The 20,965-nt window shown below is 36.8% G+C and overlaps 1 protein-coding gene across 1 annotated transcript in view; it reads left to right on the top strand.

The window, feature by feature from the left end:
* The window catches only part of CSMD1 (CUB and Sushi multiple domains 1), a gene marked incomplete at both ends in the record, with an annotated part of 1,228,645 nt that overhangs the window by 780,138 nt on the left and 427,542 nt on the right, over nucleotides 1–20,965 (top strand). The gene's annotated exons all lie outside the window — the stretch shown is intronic.

The raw sequence follows: 20,965 nt of genomic DNA on the forward strand, positions 1-20,965 counted from the left end.
CTCCATGAACCAGGCCAGTCTTGAAACAAGAAAAATAAGAAGATAATTTTATATTTTGGAAAGCAGAGAGTCCCTTAGTCCCCAAAAAGCCAGAGGGTAAGCCAGTATTCACCCACAACTCATCAAAAGTGCTTGTATAATGACTAAGATGTATTTGAATAAATTCATTCTTCATGTAATAGCACTGAACTCAATGGAGTGAAACCTGGGCTGCGTTTGCCTCGTGTGCTGTTCTGCGAGTACAGAGAGAATGAGTGTCTTGAAGGCTAATGTCTAGGGGATATGATTTGGTCTCTGTTTCTGCAGTGCATTGTTTAATGCAAAGTGGGTGTTTTGATATGCTCACTGGAACAAAAGAGGCATGACAATTTTCTGCTTTAAATACTGCACATTGATGGTGTGGCACTTAAAAAGAACTTTTTATGCAAGGTGTAGCAGAAAAAGTTGATCCATCTCTTTGGTGTTTGTATCTGAATGGGTGATTATTTCATTATTTATAAGCTACTTCTGGGAGCTGTGTGATCTCTGCTTACACTCTCAGAGCACATGCTGTCAGACACCACATTTAATTACAGAAAGTGGAAGTAAGACAGGCTATGGAAGAAATTATTATAAGGTAGTGCTGTTTACTTCAAATGTAATGTCTTTTGTCTTTTTTTTTCTTTGTGTTTTAACTTGTGAAGCTTTATTATCATGTCTGACTTTTCAACATAAATCTAAGAAATGCATTATTATTACCATTACTTTCACATATATGAAGTTTATAAAAATGATGAGATTAAAATACAAACAGTTGGATGCAAATATATTTTGCTGCTCTTTCTAACGTGAGCCTTCAGTATTTAACCATTTTTCTTGCTGGCAATTACGTAGATGGAAAAAGTAATTGGGGATTCAGCTTTGGAGAACTGATAAGAATGATGTCAAGAAAGTTGATGCCAATTAGCAAATCTCTAAGAAAGTAAATTAAAGACTAGCACCTCTCTCCACTTTTGCATGTTAGATCTTTTTAATATTCTCTGCCTATAAAATAGAAAGCTTACTTTTGCATTTTGGTTTATGGGGGGGTAGATTGAATGTGAATACTGACATGACAAATGCTGTGAGAGCGTGCTCTGCAAACCCCAAGATTTGCAGGTTTCCCACAGCTCTTCCTCCCAAGCACAACCTGAGAGCATCTGTAGAAAGCATTTCACAGCAGCACAACTCTGTTAGGATTTAGGCAGAAAACGTTACCAACGTACTGATAATTCCTTGTGGAACGCAGAACAGTATTTCAGTCATGTACAGTCATATCTCACTCCTCTCCTCCTGGACCTGCCTGGATTCCTAGATGCTTTCTTTCAACTGCTCTGCCATCCTTTATAAAGACTCAGGTAGCAAAGCATGGCTTTGGGATATAGGTGCCTTGGTAGATTTACTGTGGGGAAAAAAATCATTATATATTGTGTCGCTCCCCAGGGAAAGAACAGGTTTTGGGGTTTTGTTTTTTTCTTTGGTACACCTGAAGGAAACATATCAAGTTATTTGGTTGCCAGAATAGTCCTGCCAGCTAGTACCCATTAGCAGTGGGCCAGATGCAGCTGAATCATGAGTGATTTGTGCAAGGAAATGGGAAAAGGATGGGATAGATAGTTCAAGTGAAATATGGTCCTGGTTCGTCCAAAATTTGCACTTGACAAAGTTTTGGAACAGTAAACTGGGAGGAAGTAAATGGACAGGCAGTTCTCATGGTTACTTTTTCACTGTTGGTCCTCATTCATGCTTGAGCTGCCACAAACACTGGCCAAATCCAATGCTAAGCGCATTTCCCCTTTGTCATCTGAAGCTGATGTCTCAGAGGAGCAAGGAGAGAGCTTTAGTTTATGAATCTGCTTAGGGGAAGCAAATCCAGTTACATCTGGTTTGGTGTCCATCTGTTCAGTTGCAGTCTCAATCTACTCACTTTTGTTCCCTTACTTAGTCATTCTGATATATATGGTATGTTCCCAAAGGAATTTACTTGATCCGTCGGCACTCACTCTCATTCTAACATGGAATAAGCTTGCAGACTCTGTGTCCCTAGTGGTTGTGGCCTTTTTTTAAAACTGCTAAGACTGTATTGTAACTGATTAGATAAAACTACAGTTTTGATTGCTGGTTCTTGTATGAATGTGTTTTCATGGCAATATTCCTGCCCAGCACCTCTGTCAGAGGGTCATTATTACCTCTAAACATCTGGGCATTACCTCTATGGTAGAGAGATTCTACAGGGAGCGTCCTGTACAAGAGAAGGAGAGCCCTAAGGAAGTGGGCCGTGAGGATAGACCACCATTAGGCAGCCACAGTCCTTATAAAAGGCTCATTTTCTAGGCAAGATAAACCTTGTGGTTTATCTTTTCAAGTCTAGCCTCTGATGCATACCAGACAGTTACTGCCGGTCATTCCATGTGTAAAGGATAATGAGTGCAGGTCTTGATCTGTTCAGGACACCAGTTTACAGAATACTGGGAAGGCAGGGCCATACCCGGCACCTCTGTGAATCTTTGCCCCTGTGTCCCCCGCAGCAGCCCCGGGGCAGAGCAGGGTTAGGGGAGCAGACGGCCCTAACAGCCTAAAATGCCCCCAGCCCTGGTGCTGCGGTCGCAGGGCAGCCTCCCGCTTCCAGGGCAGCCTCCCGCTTCCAGACCTCCTCACCAGCAGGAGGACAAAGCACAGGGATGCAGCGAGCTGACGGTAAACACCAAGGAAGTTCAGTGAGGTGAGAGCCATCATATATGGTGAATAATGGAAATGCTTGTAAGTTTTGTGTGGTGCATGCAAATCTGCCGGCACAGTAACGCTAGGAGGGGAAGGCGGCAGCGAGAATGAAGTGTCTGGGAGAGCTGATTTCTTGAGTTTGCTCTTGTCAAAATGCAGCGTGGATAGTGGCTCGAGCCACAGAACACAGCAAACTGCAGGGAAGGTCCACATTCTGGAAGAGCAACAAAGATTAACAGCCGAAGTCTGAGCGATTCTTTAAAAAATACGGTGTTCGTATTGCACCATGGTAACAGTTCATAGTAATTACTGAATATTGTGTCACTTAACCTTACTTTGCAAAGTGCTTAGTGTGTGAACTACCATGTTTTACAAAGTAAAAGGTCTGTAGGTAATCGCTGAGTAAAAACCTCTTCAACTTCACTAAAGTAATTTCAGGCTTCTGTTGTATTATGTGAAAAAGTATTTCAGAATACCAGAAAAACACGTGTTTAATGGTTTGAAGAGCATGATTTTAGCATGGGTAAGGTTAATAAATCTTCTGAAAGCTTAGCTACTGAGTTTATCCAAACAGTTCTTCACGCTGAAGATGATAAAAAGAGCTATTTTAAGACAACGATTTTTGCCACGTAGAGCCAAAGAACAAATGAGTTTACAGACTAAGTATTGCTTGGTTGCAACACAGTAAGGTGAATTAATGGCGCATGCTGTTGAAACTATAGTGATTAATACCGAAACAGGATTACATTGCTAATTCTGTGTAAGAAAGAAAGAATGACAGCAGCCATTATTTATTTGGTTATTGGGTAACTCTGATGAAAATGGCTTAGTATATTGCAATGTAACGTTAAAAATATGTTCGTGGCAAAATTTTAGGATGGAATTTTGTTGCTTACCAATATCTTCCTCTCATTTTAAATTTTTTGGCAATTTCAACTTCTTGACATTTCGCTACTGGTAAATTTACTTTGATAGAAGCAAAATGATGACTAGTAAAAGTTTTGCTCTTTAGTTAATGAAAGAGTATTTCCCTAAGAAGGACAATATTGGACTAAATGTTTCCACTTAATAGCACAATTTTGATTTTTTTCTTATTCCTTAGTAAAGAACAATTTATTTAAGAACTTTCATATTTTCAAAAGATCAATACTTAGAAATCAGTAGCAAACCAATGTGCAATCAACTTAACGATCTGATACTAAAACCACTGAAGGTCATCTCAATTACAGTTATAAAAGATAAAACTATTGCTAATTACTACCTTTTTGTAATGAAATTTATAGCTTGTCATGGTATAAATATCCATTTCTTATTATGTTTGATACTTAAATTGTCTTCATCATGTTTCCCCAAAATTATTTTATTGTTTAATTCATTTTTAGGATATTTTTTCCCAAATTACTTTAGGAAAAATGAAAAACTGTGTAAAAATTCCATGTTACTATTTTTAAAATGCGCGTCATGGAAAAATTTCCACCAAAAATTCTATTTTTTTTTTTTTGTGCTTGTATTGTATTGAAACTTCACATTTAAAAACCTTTTTCTTATAGAATTTGAATTCTCACAGGCTATCATGTGCTGTGCAAGGGTCAAATCATAATTAAGAAATACTGTTAAATATTCATTGTTCTGATGGTTTGCAGTCTTGAATTTAAAACAAACAAATAAAACATCAGCCAATCTATCTCACTTTCTAAAGTTATACTCTAATCTTACATAAGTTTAAATTGATCAAATATAGCATCTAATTCTTTATCCTTAATTAATTTAAGAAACTTTGCATTGGTAATGATATTGATCACCAATAAACACGATGCGAAATAAACCACCCAAGTAATTATGTGCAGTCATGTAACAAAAGATCCTATGCTTTGGATCTTGTCTGCTTAAGAGCTCTCAACATGCAGTCTGGTTCTCACTGTGAATATTTTAAATATTACATGAAACTATATTAAAATAAAAAGAATATTAACTAAGTATGAACACTAAGATAAAGTGAGTGACCTTAGAAATTTAAAAAAAAAAATCATCCTGCTGGCAAGTAGGTTTATCTGCTGAAATTCCTCAGGCCTGTGCCCCTTCAAGCAAGCACGCATTTAAAAGCATCAGAGAAATAAAAGTAACATAAATCTGTCTCTTTTATTGGTCTCACTCAGATAAATCAAGTAAAGCAAATATGAAAATGTTGGCATCTTTCAGGCTTGCTTTTATTCTGGGGCTCACAATAGTGTTTGTAAGTTTTTTGAACACGACGTTGGGGGGTTGTTTGCCTTGTTCCCACAGGCAGATGATCAGTTTGCTGTTGCTTCTGAAAAAAAGCAAAGGAACACGAAAAGAAGGACAGCTTATCAAGAGACATACTTTACTAATTTTTGGGGGAGGGAAACACACCAGCATTGTATTTGAGAGTATTATATGCTTTGCGTCCTTTAAAAAGAGAAATTTCTAATTGCAGATCTTAGGATTTCCTTTTACAAATACCACTCTCTTAAAAACTTCTGTTTCCCAGGCTTTTCATAGAGCATTGGAACACAAGGGTGGAAAGTGGCAGGATTCATCTGTAGTTCTTTTCTGACCTTTGTTGAGGATCTATTCAGCACCTTCTGCGTTTAGTAGCAGATATACCCTTTCTCTCATGAGGAAAAGAGACTTTTGCCTAAAACTTCTTGACCAAGAAAAAGATTTGAAATACCTACATTTACGATGGAGATTCCTCAGAGGAAGCCGAACCAGAAGACTGTTTTGTGCTAAGATCAGCATGGAGGTTCATCTTTCCCATTAATTTCTACAGGAATTCCCTCTGAAGATCTCAGTTTTCTCAGTGGAAGTTACCCTGTGCTTGTGTGCTGTATTGTATTACATGAATTTACAGGCACTGAAAGGATTCTCATTTGTAAGTGCCCAAGCAGAAACTTCCGAAATGCTTACACAGTGTCATAAACTCTCCAGACTTTTCAATCATTAAAATTATTTTTCATTCTCTTAAGTCCCATAAAAGGAAAAGGAAAGCATTTTTCACGTTTGCATTTATGTTGTTCATCTCTGCAAATGAGAGAAAGGATTGTTTATGACTTACTGGTGTATTAATTACAAGGTTAGGAAAAACAAGGCTTAAATAACTAAGATTTTCTGGGCCTAACATGTCTGCAAATATCCAATTTTATTTCAAAAAGCCTTTTTACAGAAATACTGAGCATATAATAAATGTTCAGTTAAAAATGAAGAAAAAAGAAGGAAGTAATACTTAAAGCACTGGCACTTTTATACAATAGGTTAAGGGATGGATCCTTGAATCTGTAAAATTAAAAGTATCCTTGTTATATATGTATAGGTATATGTATACATACACACATATATACACACAATTGCAGGTAAATACCTAACACATAGTATTCCATTACACAATTTACCGTATATCTGATAAGAGATTAATAACTCTATTTCCCCTTTTTCTGCATATTATAGGATGAAATTGGGCAGTAGGAAAAATAACTGCAGCATTAACCTCTAACCGTTTTATAAAGCTTTAATAAAACAGGAGAGATAATTACCCTGATATACTTTGTCCTATCATAGAATGTAATAGTACAGAGTTGCCCATGTGTTAAAGAATTTAGGATCTTCAGAGAAGATGAGTATCTCTATGCAATGAAATTCTGCAGTGGTATTTTACTGGATTGTATAAATTGCTTCATAAATCAGATTAGTAAATTATACTTGGTGTTTCTAAATAAGCCTTTATCACGGCAGGAATTTAAATATCTTAAAATACTATGCAAAAATCTTGCTGTGAAGCGAACTACTGCCTAAATATATTTCTGAAGAAAAGCATCACTTGTAGCTACAAGCCAAACAAGGTGCTTCATCAATTATTTAATAAATCATTTGCATATATAATTCGTAAAATAACCAGGATAAAGCATCTATTAAAATATGTAAAACAAGATGTAACCTGATTGAATTATGGATGGTTAAAATGAATTGTTATCCAGCTAGGAAGCTGAAACCGCCATTAAATAATTTTTATATACAATTGTAGAACATTACTGATTATCCAAAGTGAATTTTCATACTTTAGGCTAAAGTGCATTGAATTCTGTTATTATCAAAGTCAAAGACTTAAGAATAAGCAACCCACTTTTAGCAATTACAATTTTGTATAAATTAGCTATTCATACGAAATTTAAATATAAACCTTAATACTTTTCTATAGCTTCCTTGGCTTAACTCCTGTGCATAGCTCTGATAAAAATATAGATGTGGGCAGTAAATAGGTTGGCAAAATGAAGTCTCTGTAGATTCCAATAATGTATGTAAATTATGAAGGCATTCAGAACTTGTGGGTGGATGAATTCAGACTTCTGGAACATAAAAAACATTAAACCAATTTTAATTAAAGAAAGAAGTATGACAGTGGTCTATTCAGTGAAGGTGTGCTGCAGTATATAGATACCCTTACTGTCAGGTCCTTCGGAAGAGTCAGAGATTTCTCACCACCTCCTGCAAGGAGATTTCCACTTTCCACAGAGGCTAATATTGCAGTTTTAAAAGTTTAACACTAGCCGCAGAGTTCATGCTTGTTGAGTATGTATTCAGATCCTGCTTTTCTAAATCCAGGTTGGGGGAGAATATCTTCAGAGTTTGATAAAAGGTCTTAGACCATTTTCCTTCTTCAGAATTTGTTCTTTCCATTGTGAAACACTTTGGAAAATAATTTCAACTGTGTTGGCGCAGCATCTCCCTGTCAATTGCTAGCCTGTCACTGGAATGTATCTATTCCTGCAGTTCTTCTAAGCAGAACTGCAAAGTGCCAGTGTCAGGTATGTTTGGAACAGGGGAGTTTTGTTAGGTGACAGCTAATTTATCAGCTTCAGACCAGTTTGAGTCCACTACTCCTTCACTTGGGAAAAGTCAAGTAAAAATTTACACTTGAACAATGTATCAATTTCCTCAATGATGTACATTGAATAGCTTCAAATATTTTTGGAACGGGACCAAAAACCCCAAGAAGGATCTAAAATGGAAATAAATACACTGGGTTACATTTGTAATGAAAGGACTGGTTGCTGATATAGGGGAAGGGGATTATTCAGCATGATGTGCCCTTCCACCGATTCACTGAAATTGATAGAACAGGTTGTTCTTTAAAAAAAAACAAAAAATGGTTACTCAACTACATAATTTTAAAAATATAAACATAAAGAACATTCCAGAAAAATCCTAAAATACCTGGCTAAGTTTTCAGTCGTATATCAGCATACTTGAGAAAGGAGGGACTGTAAATGTAGCGCTCTAGCTTGTACGTATGCTTCTCTAATACAAGCCATCTGAACTCAGGTGAGAGTGACAAGATCACTTTGCCATATAACAAAGTAATGTAAGTTTTAATATGCATGATGACGATCAAAAATGTTTAATTCTGAAAAGTTTTAATCTAACAGGAAATAATTATATCTCAAAGCCCACATTGTTCTGCTAATCCAACCATTTATTTGATTTCTGTCACCTCGCTGTCACAATACGTTCTGCTTCAGACTCCTAACATGAAAGAAGTTCTCCTGCATAAGCAAGAGATGTGTGAAAAATGTATGCATGTCTTCCATAGTTTAATGCTTTTGAACTGAACTCTGATGCTCAATGTCTCTGCTAGAGGAGCTATAAAGTCAGTGAATTATTAAATTAACAAGAGCAAAACAGTATGGTTTCTCTACGCCGACATTTCATGTGATGTGTATTATTTTATTCAAGATGCTACTTTTTATTGCCATATCAGCTTTTCCTTCATGTTTTTGAAGTCACAGGGGAAACCTGTTTTGTACTGAGAAGTCATGGTTCTTTCATGATTCCACCAGGCCTTGTTTTCAGAAGTCTGAAAATGCATCTGCAGTACAGAATAGCAGAGGCTAAAATAAACTCCTTTGCCATAAACAACAAGCACTTATGTTAAGATTAAAAATATAGCATGAAGCAACACCACATGCTTGGATATTACTCTATTGTATCTATGGAATAGATTAAAAATTGAATCCACATTTTAGCACAGGAAAGCTCAACAGCACTTACACACTTACAATATAATTTTTGTTTTCTTTCCTTTCTTGTTTTTCAGTTAAATTAAGCATAGTCATTTCTGTTTTACTCCTGAAGCAGAAGTGTTAATGTGTAAGATGGGCTTTCTCGGCTTTCTCATGACAGAGGAGAGAGGCAGAGCTTGTACCCCGCATCACTTTTATAAAAACAGAAAATGCCCTGAATTTCAGTCAGGTTTGATATAAAATCTTTTTTTTTCTGTTTTTCAGTGTTTCAGTTCTTATTCTTCGATTGTTCCTTGTCTTATTGTATGTATTGCATCTTAATTTTGTTCAGAGAAGCCCATATGGTGCTGTGTTTCAGATCTGTGATGAAAACAATGGCGATACCACATCAGAGTTGTGACTATCAGTGAGTAGTGCTTACACAGGCTTTTTCTTTTTCTCATCCTGCCCCCCACAGCGAGTAGGCTGTGGGTGGGCAAGAGTTTGGGAGGGGACACAGCTGGGACAGGTGACCCAAATTGACCGAAGGGGTATTCTGTGCCATATAACGTCAGGTTTGGCAATGAAAATTATGGGTAGTCTTTCCAAGATAGCCATCGCTAGGAGGTCGTCTGGGCATTGGTCTGCTGGGGGGGAGGTAGCTAGTGACGGGAGGTACTTGGGAGGTAGCGAGTGATGCCTTTGCATCACTTGTTTTTTTGTTTTTTTTTCCTCTGGAAGTGGAGAGTACTACACAGTTAACACACTTCAAGTTTTTTTAGGTTTTGTTAAATTTGACATTGATTGGAGATGTACTTGCTAAAACTTGTTTCTGTCAATCACCTTGAACTACTGTTTCCCAAAGACCTCCCATTCAGCCATTTTCAGTAGATGTTGGAACAGCAAAACGCACATCCTTCACACAAAGCTCACTTTTGCAACAAATATAAGTTTTGAAGTATGGCACTGATAATATATTCCATGGAAAAAGTCATCTTTTTTTTTTTATTGTGTAGAACTAGATTTTTTCTTGTGGCACTTTTAAAAGTGAACGAGATGAATAAACAATAGGAATTTCAATTTAATGATATTTAAACAAGAATAAATAAATCCAAGGCAGACATCCGAAAAAGAAAATTTAAGCCTCAGCAGCCTCTTTTTGATAAAGGTATGTACAAGTGAAAGAATTTTAGCAAAGACATTGCTGAGCAACTTTAAAATGATTGAAAATATCACCCCTACCTATGATAATTATCTGTTCTTTGTCCCTGTTTTGCCATACACTGAAGTCCCTTCCCTAAAATATAAAATTAGACATTACTACTTCAGGCTTTAGAGAAGTATCGTACAACCTCACTGACAAACTGCTAAATTATTCAGGATAAGTGTCACAGACATTTATCAACTAAAGGCACGGGAACTCAAAATTCACTTTTTAGGGAAACTGATAAAGCATATATAGAGAACATAAGGAATAAAGCAAAGACTGCGTATTTTCTTGGATCATTTTCATTGGAATATAACAAAAGTAAAGTAAAGAAGTGTGAACTAACAGTATATCAGGACAGGATAGTTTAATGCAGTCAGAAGTCTAGGAAGTTCCCAGGATTTCCAAGGAACTCCAGTGGTGGTTCCTACGGTCCCTATGGCCATCCATTTTGTCTGGTTCCTTCCAGTTATTATTGTAAACTATGCAGCAACCAAGCAAAGGGCACCACTTGGGTCCTAATGTCCTCAAAAGAGGAAGAGCTTGCCTCACACTCTTCTGAAGAGTTAAAGGGTTGATGTCCTCAATTTTACACATTCTGTGGTTTTATCCCTACTTGAGGAATTTACATATGATCTCTGCTGTATGTGGCACAGGTGTGACTTGTGAGTTATCTACATTCTCGCTAAGCTATTTACTTTGTCAGTTAGGCTATCCACAATTAGCAACAAGATGAACACAGAATAGAAATTAAATTAAAAAAAAAAAAAGGAAAAATGTAATCAATATCTGTATTTCGCAGTTTAACAGACAAACTAGTGTTTACATCACTTCCCCGTTTAAGTGTAAATGTAAAAGCTTTCATATGGATATAACATTCACACATACTGATGCAAACATTTCTACAAGGTCTTAGAAATCTTCACTCTCCCTAGTAAAGAGTCATTTAGGTTGTTTCACTCAGAGTGTCATTGTAAAAGAGCATGGTAGACTTTGTTTTGGCTTCTTCGCTGCTTGTTCCTATAGCTTTTTTTTCATTAGTGCAAACTCTTTGGTAGGCTTTTTGGTAGATAAGTTGTTTTAGCAAATACACATTTTGTTGGCAAAAGTTGCCCACAGCCCTGTAATTCTGTTTAGTGGAGTTTTTCTCCCTTCGAGTTTTTTCTGCCTTCTGCTGACTCAGTGTGGAACAAGCACTGATACACTTTCTGAACAGTACATTTAGCTGGAAATAACAAAGAGTATAGATAAGGCAGAAAGTCTCTCTTCATAAAGAAATTAATGTGGTAAAAATGTAAAAACAGGAAAATTGATGATAAATCAGAATAAAGCCGATGACTTTTGGATAAACCTTAGAGAAAAAGAGATGTTAAAGGGACGTGACAAAGTTTGTTCTAATAGCAAGCTTATTAACACTTCAGGCTTAAAATTCTGTTCTCTACCAACTAATAAAAAGAATCCATCTGCTATACAACAGGTAACAAAAGCTCATAAGGAAAAATGTTTGGCCAAAGGAAAAGAGACAAATCTGTCCAGTTAGCTGGAATTGGATTATGGTATTTGAATTCTTCAGAACTATAGCAGCTATTTTGCATTCCATATTAAATATTATATACGTTACATGCAAGTACACCAGTCCTATTGGTCTACTTGCATCCCTATTGCTTGGAGCATTTCTGTAACATCTAATCTGATCTAACAGTAAAGATTTTAATCCTCTTTCTCATGACACATTTTAAATGCAAAATAATAACAATGTGATAATTATATTGGAGAAGTATAGTGGCTTCATCTCACAAAAAGTAGGAAAAGCATCTCAATGAATTACATATTGTTATTCTTAATACCGTATACTTTTAGAAAAAAAATCATACTCCTTTCTCACCAAAATATATTTACATTACATTAAAATAATGGTTTTGGTAAAAATCAAAACCTAGTCCTGATTATTCATATCATTAGTAATGTGTTCTCCATATCTGTTAGCAGTCCTGGCTAATGATATAGGTAGACTGTCTTTAAGGGGACAATAGACTTACAACTTACATTTGCTCTTTCTTTCCCCTATTTCATTTCTTGTACAAACAGAATGAAAGGTTTGTTAAGGTAGTTGTTTATTATTATGCAATTTAAACTGTATGTTAAGCAGTTACACATTATCTTGCTCTCCCTCAACAGTCACATAAAACTTTTATTGTTCTCTTGTCATTATCAATAGATAATGAATATAGATTAATTGATAAAATCTCATCTGGAATTCATGGATGGCCCATGAACCCCAGCTGCCCGCTACTCCCCATTGCAAACCACGCTGCTGCAGGTAATGTGTTCCCCTGGATTAGTGCAGTAGCAGGATTAGCCTTAAAGCTGTACACAAATGGCAATATGCACAGGTTTAGTATGTGGACTTATATGAATGCCTCTTCTTGGACACAGAAAAAAAACCCAAAACATCTTTTACAGGACAGTTAGAAAACAATTCCTTTTCTGGATCTAAGGATCAATCCACATAACATCAAAGAGTTAAAGCACAGGAAAAGGGACTTAGGATGGACAGTGTTGAGTAGCCCTATCTGTAACATTGTAATCAGCTCCACTTTGAATGATATTTTTCAAATAATTATAAATAAAACACGTATTTTATTTAGAGATACATTTTAGAAATTAACTATTAAAAGGTTTTAACTTGTGGTCTTTAAAAAAGGGGGTAAAAAGCATTGTCAGATTCCATTTCACAGTGTTTTAACTGGGAAAAAAAATGTCATAAAGGCTTAACTATAAAGGCTTGAATGGTTATATAGCTATTTAGAATTCCCCGTAGACAAAGGGCTGCACACAATTACCTGTAACTGCTTAGCTGAAGAAAAGTAACAACTTTGCATCCAAAAGAAACAGGGCTTTTGAGACCTCATGAAACAAAATACATGCAATGCCAGCACAAAATATGTGCCCCTTGCTTCTCACAGTTTATACCCTTGGTGTCACAAAGCAGAGAAGAGCAGGCTCAGTCCTTCAGTACAGTGGCAGTTGCATCAAAGATTCACAGCATGTTTGCAACAAAGAAAGAAAACAGGCAGAAATGATAATTTAAAGAAAATAGAATAACAGCAATAAATCTTTTCTTAAATGTATACGTCCGCATTCTTCACAAGGTAGAACACTTCTGCTGATAAAGATAGCAAAAGAGAAGAAAAATACTAATTGAGAGGTTAAGACTAAAAACCAATATTGGGGTTCATGTACTTATTTTTTGACAGTTCCTTAGGAAAGTCTCTGTTGGTCCTTGTTTGGAACAGAAAAAAGTTGGCAAAATTTATCATATTATATGTATAACACCAATTTCTACACCGATGATCTGTTCAACAGGAGAAACCAAAGGGAGTGCTATTTTATGACAGATGCATAATGGATCCTTGTTTTAAATATATAAGGAGTAAAAAATGTTATCAAGAAGAGAGGTAAAAATGCCTGATATTAAATTCCTTTCACAGGATTTAAAAGAGAAAAAATGACTTAAAATTTCCCCTATTAATGATGTTTAAGCTAAAAAGATTAGTTTGCATAATGATAACCTTGCATCTCATCAGGCTTGCTAAGGCCTTTGTGATGCTACCTTTGGGTTTTAAAGCCCACATGATCATACTGATGAGTACTACAACTTGACTTTATTACTTTTCATCACTGAAATTTTTGTACTTTTATTTTTCCTGTATAAACTGTTCCAGTTACCATAAATATACTTATTTAGCAATGTTTTAGAGCCAGAGAAAAGGCTTTGGTGCCCTTCCTCCTGGGACAATGCCCTAACCAGCAAGCTAGAGCCATTCAGCTCTAACTTTCTGACCTAGTGGTAAGGAATGGAAAAAGTTTTGGAAGAACCCTGTTTCAGAATTGTTACTAAGCCTACTAGCTACAGTAGTCACATAATGAAGATAATTATAGGTATCTGATCAAGTCAGAGGAAGAAACTGAGTAATTTATTTTATTTCCCTGGATAAGTAGTCTCCCCATACAACAACTGAGGAATACTATCTTCTGCTACATATTATGAACAACAAACAAGCCTGTTCAAGTGTTTCTGTGTTTACTTATCTATATCAAAAGTTCACCTTAGCAATTTATTAGTTCAGTTCATAGAAAATTGAGAAAACACAACAGTTCAATGTTAAGTTGCTATACCAGAATATAGTAGTTCAGCTTTGAATTAAAACATGAATAATTTCTGTAATATTAACTTCCACAATGCTTGTCACCTTTTATTTCAGCAATCTCTTTCCCACAAGTCGGAACTGTGGGTCTGCAAGTGCAGAAGAACTCCTGATTATTTATAGATGCTGGAGTAAAGGTCATTCTTGCTTGAATATTATACCCGAAATCTTAATGATTGGTCAAGATTCAGCTTTAGACAACATTTTCTAAATGTTAAAGCAAATAGTAAGGTTGGTTGCACGATCACTGAATTATTTATAAACAGACTTCACAGAGCCTCAGGAAGCAGTCAGCATTTTGAAAAATTGGGAGATGCCACATGTTTGAATTGCACTGAAGAAATGCCTGAATTTTACTCCAGAACTGGACTTCTAAAGCCTGCTTTAGGATGTACGTGTGTATAGACTCTTTATGTTTGCCCCACAAGTTAGCTGGAATGTTAGTTTTGATTCAGAAGTGTGGAGTTAGATTGTGAATGCAGCACTGCGCTGACAGAGCTATAAAGCTTTTTTGCCAAAACTCATGTCCAGCTGACTTGGGACACTGGCATCATGGTACCTTTCTCAGAAAAAGACTTTGCAGACATGCTTTATCCAGTAATAAGGCAAATAATAAGCACTTTATAATAAACTCCAGACAGCAAAATTCAGGGATTTTTTTTTTTCTTTGAAAGAAACGTATACAAAGTTATTAAGGTCAATTTGACTTGCAAATATCTCTGGTATAATCCAAATCCAGCTATTCATGAGACACAGCATGTATTTCTGTACTTCATGAGACATAGCATTTACTTCTGCACATCACAACAAACACTAAATTTAAACCTAGAAGGATGAAAGTTAGTTCAAATTTTCCTCACAGTACCTGAAAAAATTTCTTTTGTCAGAATTCTTCTTCATCCTGTTCAAAAGCTCATGCAGGAGCATGACAATATGAATACATAGATTTACAATGGTTAGGCCGTGCATTTTTCAGCATCCTCTTGGGATAACCCTGTTATCTTTTTCTGTGTGCTGAAGTCCTGTGAGAAATATTGGTGGGAAACACAAGCTAACTCTTTGTGCTGATCAAAGATGACTCATATTATAAACCCCCTGTAACCAACCAGCTCTGGTGTGCCCTCCAGGTCATAACACTGCCTGTCAGGGTGAAGATTAAGCTCTGTAACAAACAACTACATACAGCATAAACCTCTTTCAATGCCTGAGAAATAGAAACTCGTTTTAAATCTTGCATATGTGATAAGAGTACGTTTCTTGACAAAGATAACTGAAACTTAACATATTTTTTTCTACACTCTGTGAACAAGCATAAAATGAAGTGGTTCGAGAGGTTAATTATGAGTTGCTTTGTATTTCTTCCTGGCTGTAACCCTGTAAAGGCACTCTATTAGAGTTGCAAGAATGTGACACATTTAATTTCATCACATGGATTACTTCAAACAAACTGTTTTGAAGGAGAGGTATGTTTTTCTGTTAAATTTTGAAATTATTTACTTTTTTTGGTGGCTTATAAATATTTTTCCCCTGGTCTCATCTCACGCAAAGCCCCACAGGAAAGTGATTAAAAATACCATTATTAATATCTAGGGGGTTTTGCTGTAGGATTTAATTTCTTTCTTGGGACAATATTTGCTGGGTTTTCTTATTTTGTCTTTTTTCCTTTATCTGTTCCTGTTATCAAGCTCAGGCAAGATTATATTTTGCATTTCCCTCCCCTGTTCTGTGCATGTAGGACTCTGAGAATGGTGTTCATGCTTCATTTTTGTGTCTCTTGAGGGATGTGGAATAATTCCTCAATATACCGTCTCAGAGATCTCTTTTCCACAGTAGTCTCTCATATTCTCTTTCTTTTCCAGAATAACCTAAGATGGGCAGGGGAAATCTTTGGTTGTAAGATGAAGCATATGAACTCCACTAGCTTGAATAGTAGTTATTCATCTTATTATAGCTATGCAAAATACTCATTCAGGAAGTCCTCTTAACTGTTTGAGTTTCATGGGCTTCACTTCTTACATTTTGGATGCCTGTCCTCCACTTAGCTTTCAGATATTTTTGTACTTAGGATTTATCCAGTAGATTGGTTCTTAGATTCTTAAACCATCTCTTTCAAGATACACTCAAAAGTCATTGCCTTTAATTTTCTTATTTTTGCTTGGTTCTGGTTTTGACCTGTGAGGGTAATCTACTGTCCTTGAAGCAGCAGTTCTAGTTTTGTGATGATAAAAATAAGTAATCCTAGGTGAATACCTTGTTCTTCTTCAAACCATTCATTTAAATGACAAAATATAGCTTTTTAGTTTTTTAAAGTCTTTCTGTATGGCTTACAATTCATATGTTTCTTGATGTGTCGGTTTTCATTTTTTGATTTTCTTTTTGTCACTTTTGTCTGGTGTGACCTTGCTATGGATTATTAATATGCCTTATATTCAGCAGTGTTTATATTTGGTTCGAGAAAGTGTCCTTCAAACCCCAGGACACTTATAAAGGTGGTCGTTGCTCTGAGATTGAGTAGGCATCCTGGCCTACTTGTGCCAGAACTAACTGGCTATGGTTAAATAATATGAGATACTATCTTGTTTCATGCTGACTGGCCTCAGGAAAGTAGGTGGAAAGATGGAATTGAAAATATGGCTTGTTGTTTTTACAAATTTTACATTTCTGCTGTTATGTCTTTTCACTTTTCAGTATTTCCTTTTTGCCTGTGCCAAAATTGTGAGGGCTTGCTGCTCTGCAAGGGAAGTGAGACAAGAGCAAGGCGCAATAATAAGGCAGGGGCAAGCGATGACTGCACCCAAAAAGGAGTCGGAATGCGGGATGGCAAGTCCATATCAGGATCAGGGCCAGGGCCAGTGGTCAGGATCAGAGGAAGTCCAGATATTACCCAGTAAGGCCATAGTTGCAGAAGCAGATTTGAGGCTAAGCCAAGGAAGCTAAGCCAGGGTCAGCACTCGGGAGGTCCAAGACACAGCACGAGCACAGCTGCTACGCAGCTGCAATGCAGCATGGATGGGGCCGGTGGTACAGCCACAGCTTAACAGCACTTCCCAAGGAAGAAGGGGCAGACCCTCATGTCTACCTTTTTTTACAACTGCTCATCCCAGCAGAGGACCTGGCCTTGGTGTCAGGCATCTCAACTCTAACTTAGCCAGCCAAACTCCTAGAACGGCAATGCGCTGACAGTTATCTAGGGGTCACGGAACGCTGCCTCGCCTGCCTGAGCTTTGTGAAATTTTGTGAATGGCCAGACATTATGCTTGTCTTAGCATAAATGAACCTGTAATAGCCCCCAGCTATATTTCAGCTGTTCATTTATTATTTCTGCATTTTCCACTTCTGCTTTCTTGTATGCACAAAGAAGTTTGTGTAGAGTTGCTTTTTTTGTTTTTTAGTTTGTTTCTTTTATTTCAAGAATCTTCTCACATCCCTTGGGAAACCATTGCTTAATAAACACTGAGAAATTCAAAGTGTTAAGGAAAAATCCTCTTCAGTATATATTAGAAAAGTAGAACAAAAACAGCGTGCAGGGTTTAAAACAGAATTTTATGACTTTCAAAGAATGATAGTTGTACATGCCAAATTGAGTATTCTAATATTCCTTATGCCTTCTGTTTCATTAATGAATGAAGAGTAACTGAACACAGTTATCTGTTTCATTAATGAATGAAGAGTAACTGAACACAGTTATCAAAGTCATGAAGAAACAATTTATAATGCCCTATCTTAATTTACTAAAAGCTTATACAGCTGCAAAGTATTATTTGTCGAACAACGGTTAAGAAATTTACATTTTCTTCTCTTTTTGCTGCAGTAGGTTAGTTTTGAGGTTTCTCTAGGTGTTTGTCAAAATAAAAATTATGTTCTTTAACAAGAATGTTAAATTTCCTTGGGTTTAAAGCTTCAAAATATCAAATAAAAAGAGACAGTGAGTTTTAATGGGATTTGTTTCTCCTCTGGGTAATGTAACTTATTTTATTCCTGTCAAATTTTAGGCCTAAGAGATACCTTTACAAGTCACAAAAATGCACAAATGGGTATACTATAGTAAAGGACACTTGTCTTATCTGATAGAAACATTTTAAACATACGGAACTCTGAAGAGAAGGTTCTGTTTTGTTGTGCTCTCTCTCTACACATATATATTGTATACCTGGACTTTCAAAAAGCATTCGATACTGTCCCCCATACAATTCTCGTGGAAAAACTGGCTGAGCATGGCCTGAATGAGCATATGATCCACTGGGTCAAGCACTGGCTGACTGGAAGGTCCCAAAGAGTGGTGCTCAATGGATTTAAATCCAGCTGGCGGCTGGTCACAAGTGGTGTGCCTCAGGGCTCAGTGTTGGGACCATTTCTGTTTAATGTCTTTATTGACGATCTCGATAAGGACATAGTCATCATCAGCAAGTTCACAGATGACACCAAGTTAAGCAGGAGTGTTGATTCCCAGGAGGATAGGGAAGCTCTACAGAGAGACTTAGATAGATTGGATCATTGGGCCAACATCAGTGGTATGAGTTTCAACAAGGGCAAGTGCCAGGTCCTGCACTTGGGCCACAATAACCCCATGCAGCGCTACAGGCTTGGGGAAGTGTGGCTGGAAAACTGCCTGGCAGAAAGAGACCTGGGGGTTCTAATTGACAAGCGGCTGAATATGAGCCAGCAGTGTGCCCAGGTGGCCAAGAAAGCCAACGGCATCCTAGCTTGTATTAGAAATAGCGTGGCCAGCAGAAATAGGGAGGTGATTGTGCCCCTGTACTCAGCACTGGTGAGGCCACACCTCGAGTATTGTGTCCGGTTTTGGGCACCTCAATACAAGACAGATATCGAGGTGCTGGAGCAAGTGCAGAGGAGGGCAACGAAGCTGGTGAAGGGCCTAGCAGACAAATCATGTGAAGAGCGGTTGACGGAGCTGGGACTGTTTAGTTTGAAGAGGAGGAGGCTGAGGGGAGACCTCATCACTCTCTACAACTATTTGAAAGGACACTGTAGAGAGGCTGGTGTTGGTCTCTTCTCACAGGTAATTAATGACAGAACAATAGGGAATGGCTTCAAGCTCCAACAGGGTAGATTTAGACTGAACATTAGGAAAGAATTTTTCACAGAAAGAGTGGTCGGGCATTGGAATAGACTGCCCAGGGAGGTGGTTGAGTCACCATCCCTGGATGTGTTTAAGAGACATTTAGATGTGGTGTTGGGGGATATGGTGTAGGGGAGAACTTTGTAGAGTAAGGTAGATGGTTGGACTCGATGATTCCAAGGGTCTCTTCCAACCTAGACAATTCTATGATTCTATGATTCTATATAATATAACATGTAGCCATCAATTATATTTGTTATTTATAATGATACATAAATATTTGTAGCACATATAGTATGTTTTATACAATATATATGTTATAAAATTAGAAAATATTTTTATTTCTTCAAATCAGTCTATATTGAAACATATGGTGATTTATAGCTTTTGTTCTCTGCATCAATTTTAATACTATAGACCATATTACAGCACCTGTATTTCAGATTTTAGGCTGCAGTGTCATTGAAAAATGATGCTGGAAATCTAGCACAGTCAAACTATTTTACTGAAAGGCAAGTTGTGGGAAGTTCTCTGTACTTTGATACTTTATCTCTTAACTGTGTTCACTCATTGAAACTGGTGAGTTTATTTGAATTGAAAAATGTCTTTCCTCATTCTGGAACCGTAAAAAGTTTTGACCTATGTAAAGTGTGGGTGGTGTCGAAAGAGGAGTACTCCTTAGCTAAAAACACTTCACCTCCTCCTATCATGAATAGACAGTATGTGTAGGGATTTCTGACAGCCAGTGAATGAATAGGGTAAATAATCTACCTTTACCTGATGATACGAAGAGATCTCTGGTGTTTTTCATCCTCCTGCATTTTATTTCTTTTTTTTTTTTTGATCCTGCACCTGGTGTTAGTCAATAATATTTCTCCTTTGCGTTTTATTACAGAAAAATGTGTAACAGTGCTATAATTTCAAAATGACATCGAATCATAGTGCTCGGTGGGAGGTTTAGTGCATTTCTATGGAGCAGAACTGTTTCTGTTGTATATCTGCAATTAATGAAGAGAAACCAAAATAAAATGAGACCAGTGTGGGTAATAAAATCTCTCCTACCTGCGTACTAACTCACTAACATTGCTGTTCTGAAAGACATGTTCTGGAGGTGCTGAATTAAAAAGGAGACAATTCTGAAACTGAGGATCATTGTATACCATTGAGTGAAGGTCACAATGTTCTCCCTTTTCATGGTCAGTGATACTTCCAAATAAAGATAATGATGTGAGCCTGTGAGAAAAAAGAGCACTACTTTTTAACCCAAAGCAGTAAGGTCAAAACAGCAGAGAAAAGGTATTCTCAAATTATGAGCTATTAGAATAATTTGCTGCTGTCTTTGATGACCCAGGTTTAAGCCTTCTTTAAAAGTGCATCCCAAAACAGAGGGTCTTTCATCTTTGAATGGAGGACTGAGATAGCATATTCTCCTACTTAATGCCAGTTTTGGTTACTGGCTTGAAGCTGGGAGTCAGAGGCATGGTTTTACCACTTTCTCTTTTCTTAAAAGTAGATGCTGCCAGTATGTAAACTCTTTGGGTTCTATGTTCCTTAATGAGATGATAGCTAACGCAGGACAATGTCTTTGCTTTCTCCTTTCCTTTTGCCCAGGTTATTAACATAGAATAAGATAACAAGATCAGATATTTTTTCTGCTAAATTTCTCAAAAAACATGGGACAAATAATCTTAGCACCATTCTGCTAAATAGTGCTAAT

This window comes from Vanellus vanellus (genome assembly GCF_965231255.1).
Source record: "Vanellus vanellus genome assembly, chromosome: 3".
Taxonomy (NCBI): domain Eukaryota; kingdom Metazoa; phylum Chordata; class Aves; order Charadriiformes; family Charadriidae; genus Vanellus; species Vanellus vanellus.